The 5,977-nt window shown below is 48.2% G+C and overlaps 2 non-coding genes across 2 annotated transcripts; both read left to right on the forward strand.

The window, feature by feature from the left end:
• The first annotated feature begins 441 nt into the window (after positions 1-441).
• LOC117165194 (small subunit ribosomal RNA) lies at positions 442-2,364 on the forward strand. Its single transcript, XR_004465848.1, has one exon. It is a non-coding gene; the product is annotated as a small subunit ribosomal RNA (ribosomal RNA).
• Positions 2,365-5,133: 2,769 nt separating this feature from the next.
• LOC143304631 (5.8S ribosomal RNA) lies at positions 5,134-5,288 on the forward strand. The gene has a single exon (XR_013061306.1). It is a non-coding gene; the product is annotated as a 5.8S ribosomal RNA (ribosomal RNA).
• The last annotated feature ends 689 nt before the right edge of the window (positions 5,289-5,977 follow it).

The raw sequence follows: 5,977 nt of genomic DNA on the forward strand, positions 1-5,977 counted from the left end.
CCGAGAATGTTCTACCGAAAAGGAAGAATATTCTTACGGTATGTCCAGCGCGACGCACTGGGATACGCGCTTGTTCGTTCAGCGTGAGGTGTGTATACGTGCTTTACCGCTAAGATATTCTAAGAGTTGAGAGAGGAGGAGAGATATAAGTCTTTTTACACGAAGACAGCATTATAGAATGTTCCTTTAGAAGTATGATTCTTAAACATTTTATATAATACTATGAGAGAGAGAGAGGAGAAGTTGAGAATTACAAAGTGGCTGCGAGCGGCGTTCGAAGATTATTACTGAACTATGGGTGTATCTCGAACGTCGCTAAGAGATATATTTTATAATATATCTATCTTAAGAACGAAAAGTCTCGTCGTACGGTGCTTACGTCCCACCTACGACACGAAGAGAACTTAAACGAAATTTATAAGAATTGTTATACGAATAAGATCCCTGGTTGATCCTGCCAGTAGTCATATGCTTGTCTCAAAGATTAAGCCATGCATGTCTCAGTACATGCCGCATTAAGGTGAAACCGCGAATGGCTCATTAAATCAGTTATGGTTTCTTAGATCATACCTACATTTACTTGGATAACTGTGGTAATTCTAGAGCTAATACATGCAAACAGATTCCGACCAGAGATGGTAGGAATGCTTTTATTAGATCAAAACCAATCGGTGGCGGATGGCTCGTCTGTCCGTCCATCGTTTGTTTTGGTGACTCTGAATAACTTTGTGCTGATCGCATGGTCGTCTAGCACCGGCGACGCATCTTTCAAATGTCTGCCTTATCAACTGTCGATGGTAGGTTCTGCGCCTACCATGGTTGTAACGGGTAACGGGGAATCAGGGTTCGATTCCGGAGAGGGAGCCTGAGAAACAGCTACCACATCCAAGGAAGGCAGCAGGCGCGCAAATTACCCACTCCCGGCACGGGGAGGTAGTGACGAAAAATAACGATACGGGACTCATCCGAGGCCCCGTAATCGGAATGAGTACACTTTAAATCCTTTAACGAGGACCAATTGGAGGGCAAGTCTGGTGCCAGCAGCCGCGGTAATTCCAGCTCCAATAGCGTATATTAAAGTTGTTGCGGTTAAAAAGCTCGTAGTTGAATCTGTGTGTCACAGTGTCGGTTCACCGCTCGCGGTGTTTAACTGGCATTATGTGGTACGTCCTATCGGTGGGCTTAGCTCCTCGCGGGCGGTCCAACTAATATCCCATCGCGGTGCTCTTCACTGAGTGTCGAGGTGGGCCGATACGTTTACTTTGAACAAATTAGAGTGCTTAAAGCAGGCTACCTTCGCCTGAATACTGTGTGCATGGAATAATGGAATAGGACCTCGGTTCTATTTTGTTGGTTTTCGGAGCCCCGAGGTAATGATTAATAGGGACAGATGGGGGCATTCGTATTGCGACGTTAGAGGTGAAATTCTTGGATCGTCGCAAGACGGACAGAAGCGAAAGCATTTGCCAAAAATGTTTTCATTAATCAAGAACGAAAGTTAGAGGTTCGAAGGCGATCAGATACCGCCCTAGTTCTAACCATAAACGATGCCAGCCAGCGATCCGCCGAAGTTCCTCCGATGACTCGGCGGGCAGCTTCCGGGAAACCAAAGCTTTTGGGTTCCGGGGGAAGTATGGTTGCAAAGCTGAAACTTAAAGGAATTGACGGAAGGGCACCACCAGGAGTGGAGCCTGCGGCTTAATTTGACTCAACACGGGAAACCTCACCAGGCCCGGACACCGGAAGGATTGACAGATTGATAGCTCTTTCTTGATTCGGTGGGTGGTGGTGCATGGCCGTTCTTAGTTGGTGGAGCGATTTGTCTGGTTAATTCCGATAACGAACGAGACTCTAGCCTGCTAAATAGACGTAACTTATGGTATCTCGAAGGCCCCCGGCTTCGGTCGGTGGGTTTTTACTACCAACGTACAAACAAATCTTCTTAGAGGAACAGGCGGCTTCTAGCCGCACGAGATTGAGCAATAACAGGTCTGTGATGCCCTTAGATGTTCTGGGCCGCACGCGCGCTACACTGAAGGAATCAGCGTGTTTTCCCTGGCCGAAAGGCCCGGGTAACCCGCTGAACCTCCTTCGTGCTAGGGATTGGGGCTTGCAATTATTCCCCATGAACGAGGAATTCCCAGTAAGCGCGAGTCATAAGCTCGCGTTGATTACGTCCCTGCCCTTTGTACACACCGCCCGTCGCTACTACCGATTGAATGATTTAGTGAGGTCTTCGGACTGGTGCGCGGCCAATGTGATAAGCATTGCCGATGTTACCGGGAAGATGACCAAACTTGATCATTTAGAGGAAGTAAAAGTCGTAACAAGGTTTCCGTAGGTGAACCTGCGGAAGGATCATTAACGATACGATACCAAAAGAATTTGACTTGAACACATATAAAAACTATGAAATATATATCAATGGTCGGTAAGGAGCTGTACTCCTCCTGTATCGACGAAAGTATATACGACGTATTAACAAGCTATATACTTTAACAAACGAAAACGCCAGGGAGCTTGGCAACCTCCGTTGGCACGAATAGTAATATTCTTAAGGAGGAGACGACCCTCCAGCTACGGAATTATACGAAGAGAAGGTGGCACTCTCTCTCGATCATCGGGATGAAGAGATATGTATAAGTATAAAAACGAAATGCGAATGAAACTTATTCGAGGCGCCTGCGTGAGGTCGTAAACAGAAAGACCCGCCGTCTCCGAATAAAACATATATATATATGAAATTCTAATAAAAGGGAACTCTAGCTTCGAAAGAGCCAACAAAAGTTAAGGCTCGATATCAAACGAAAAAAATTACGATGGAAACCACGTGTAAAGAGAAATGCAGTCGTGGCGCCTGCGAGAGGCCGTACACAGAAAGACCCGCCGTCACGATCTCGTATTTCGTATTTGCATCGTGGAAACCGTACGAACGAATATAAAAGTCCATGCAAACTAATAAGAAAATCTCTAAAGTGCCTCGTGTCGGAGAGATCATGCTCGCCTATTCTCTTCTATGTTTCGTGGTCTGTGTTGCGTTTGTTCTCCTCCTAGCAACGGGACATATCGAAGACTCCTCTTTGGGATCGAACGAAGCGTCTAGAACGAGTCGACGAGAGCGAAAGAACTTGTAGCGAGTCGCGCAGAGCGAAAGGATACCGATATACATCTTCGAAGGTTCTCTTCGAAGATCCATGGATACCTTCTGCGTCGACTTCTCTCGTCTCTTTCATCGAAACTCTCGTCGTTCTCGAAACGTGCTTCCTACCCACAGGGCGTGTGCTCTTCGTGTGTCGTTTCGTTCGAAATAACGAAACCACGTGTAACATACTCGTGGATCGGGTAACCTAGAACGAAGACGCATCGCGTGGATGTTGGCCCGCTATGCGACGATGACCGATGATGATGATGATACGATGTCGATGTCGATGTCGATGTCGACGACGACGACGACGATGAAGACGATGTGTAGCAACGATTCGTAACTAGTGTAGCCGAAGTTCGTTCAGAGGGGAATGCCGCCGGCTTCGAAGCCTCGATGTCGTGAGTCGGACACCCGTGCCGTCGCTAGAGTTTTTCAAACTCTGCTTCTGGATATTGGGACGAAAGACCGCTCGAGGACGACGACAGCCGTGCGTGCGTATCCCATCGAATTTTTTTACACCACCTGAACGAGACTAAAGTTTCGTCTAGTTGATCGTCTACCGTCGCATAATGTATATTATATACCGTTCAGAGGGGACCGGCTGTCTATCCTCGTTGTCGTGAGTCGGACACCCGTGCCGTCGCTAGAGTTTTTCAAACTCTGCTTCTGGATATTGGGACGAAAGACCGCGCGAGGACGACGGATTCGAGTTCCATCGAATTTTTGATGTACACACTACCTGAACGAGACTTAAAGTTTCATATAATATACCGTTCAGAGGGGACCGGCTGTCTTTCCTCGTTGTCGTGAGTCGGACACCCGTGCCGTCGCTAGAGTTTTTCAAACTCTGCTTCTGGATATTGGGACGAAAGACCGCGCGAGGACGACGGATGCGAGTTCCATCGAATTTTTGATGTACACACTACCTGAACGAGACTTAGTTTCATCCAGTTTGTCGTCTATCATCGCATATATATAATATACCGTTCAGAGGGGACCGGCTGTCTATCCTCGTTGTCGTGAGTCGGACACCCGTGCCGTCGCTAGAGTTTTTCAAACTCTGCTTCTGGATGTTGGGACGAAAGACCGCGCGAGGACGATGGATGAGAGTCCCATCGAATTTTTGATTTACAAGACACACACACTACCTGAACGAGACTAAAGTTTCATCGAGTTTATCGTCGTCGCATAACCCGTTCGGAGGGAACCGGCTGTCTATCCTCGTTGTCGTGAGTCGGACACCCGTGCCGTCGCTAGAGCTTTTCAAACTCTGCTTCTGGATGTTGGGACGAAAGACCGCGCGAGGACGATGGCTGCGAGTACCATCGAATTTTTGTTTTTTTTTTTTAAAAAAAACATCACCCGAACGGAGATGTGTTCTATCTTTCGTCGATTTTTCATGCTTTCAGTCGTCGCGTGGTCGCCATCCGTTCGGAGGGGATCGCCGGCTTCGAAACCTCGATGTCGTGAGTCGGACACCCGTGCCGTCGCTAGAGTTTTTCAAACTCTGCTTCTGGATATTGGGACGAAAGACCGCTCGAGGCGGACGGCCGCGCAAATCCCATCGAATCTTTACTATCACCCGAACGATGGAGAGATGCACGCGCGCTGTTTCTTGAATAATTGGACGAGAGAGTAGAATCAAACACATATAAAACATGGGCTAGCCACCGTCCTTACTCGTTCGCGAGATCGTGTGCTGTACAGAGGATTCAGAATCGGGTGTATATATCCCCGTCGTTTCCTGACGAACGGAGCTTCGATCTCGATGGTTGTTATATATCATAATGTACTTTACGCCCGGCCGGCGAACGCGCGTATCTTCGCGCGTTCGTCGGTTTCTTTTTTTTCGAACGTTTTTGTGTCGTCAATCCTATGGCGACTTCTGCGCGTTCGATTCCCGTTGGTCGAACGTGACGGAACTCGGCTTCGCTAGAACCGAGAAGAGTACATTTGAGTATTGAACTGTTGCAAAATTTATAAAAGATTACCCTGAACGGTGGATCACTTGGCTCGTGGGTCGATGAAGAACGCAGCTAATTGCGCGTCAACGTGTGAACTGCAGGACACATGAACATCGACATTTCGAACGCACATTGCGGTCCACGGATACAATTCCTGGACCACGCCTGGCTGAGGGTTGCTCACGTAAACCTAAGACTGCTTGCGTTGCGTATCGTTACTCTCCGTATCTGTCTCTCTCTGTCCCTTCTTGCCTTAACAACCCGCCGTCGTTCTTTATATAAGAGAACGTTTCAGAGTCGGACGAAGGTACAAGAACGAGGATACGAATAAGAGCGGACGGAGAGAACATACGCGACGTACGAGCGATTGTTGGACGCTCGTCGGCGTTCGTCGCGGTCGTGCAGAGACCGTGCAAGTCGTACGCATGCTCGATATATAATCTATCGTGTTCACGGGAGACTACGAAACTCTACCTCTGTCTCTCTCTGTCCCTTCTTGCCTTGACAACCCGCCGTCGTTCTTCTTAAAAACTGTAAGAGAACGTTTCCGAGTCGGACGAAGGTATACGAAGGGATACGAATAAGAGCGGAGAGAACCGTCACGGACCTGCGTGAGTGCTCGCGGCGTCGTGAGTCGTCCTTACGAGGGCGACCGCCCGCTTATGCACCGCTTCGTGTATCGGTTATCGAACGTATATACTCGTAGTGTTCTCCTCGTGACCGATTTTTTTTTCATATCAGGCGATATATGCTACGTTTGCCGGTGTTCGACGCACGAAGGTCCGCGCCCCCGACGTCGTCTTAAACGAATATTATATTTGGCGAGACTGAGAGAGAAAGCAAATATGGGAACTCGGACGAGAGAGGA

Source organism: Bombus vancouverensis, unplaced genomic scaffold, assembly GCF_051014615.1.
Source record: "Bombus vancouverensis nearcticus unplaced genomic scaffold, iyBomVanc1_principal scaffold0044, whole genome shotgun sequence".
In the NCBI taxonomy this organism is placed as follows: Eukaryota; Metazoa; Arthropoda; class Insecta; order Hymenoptera; family Apidae; genus Bombus; species Bombus vancouverensis.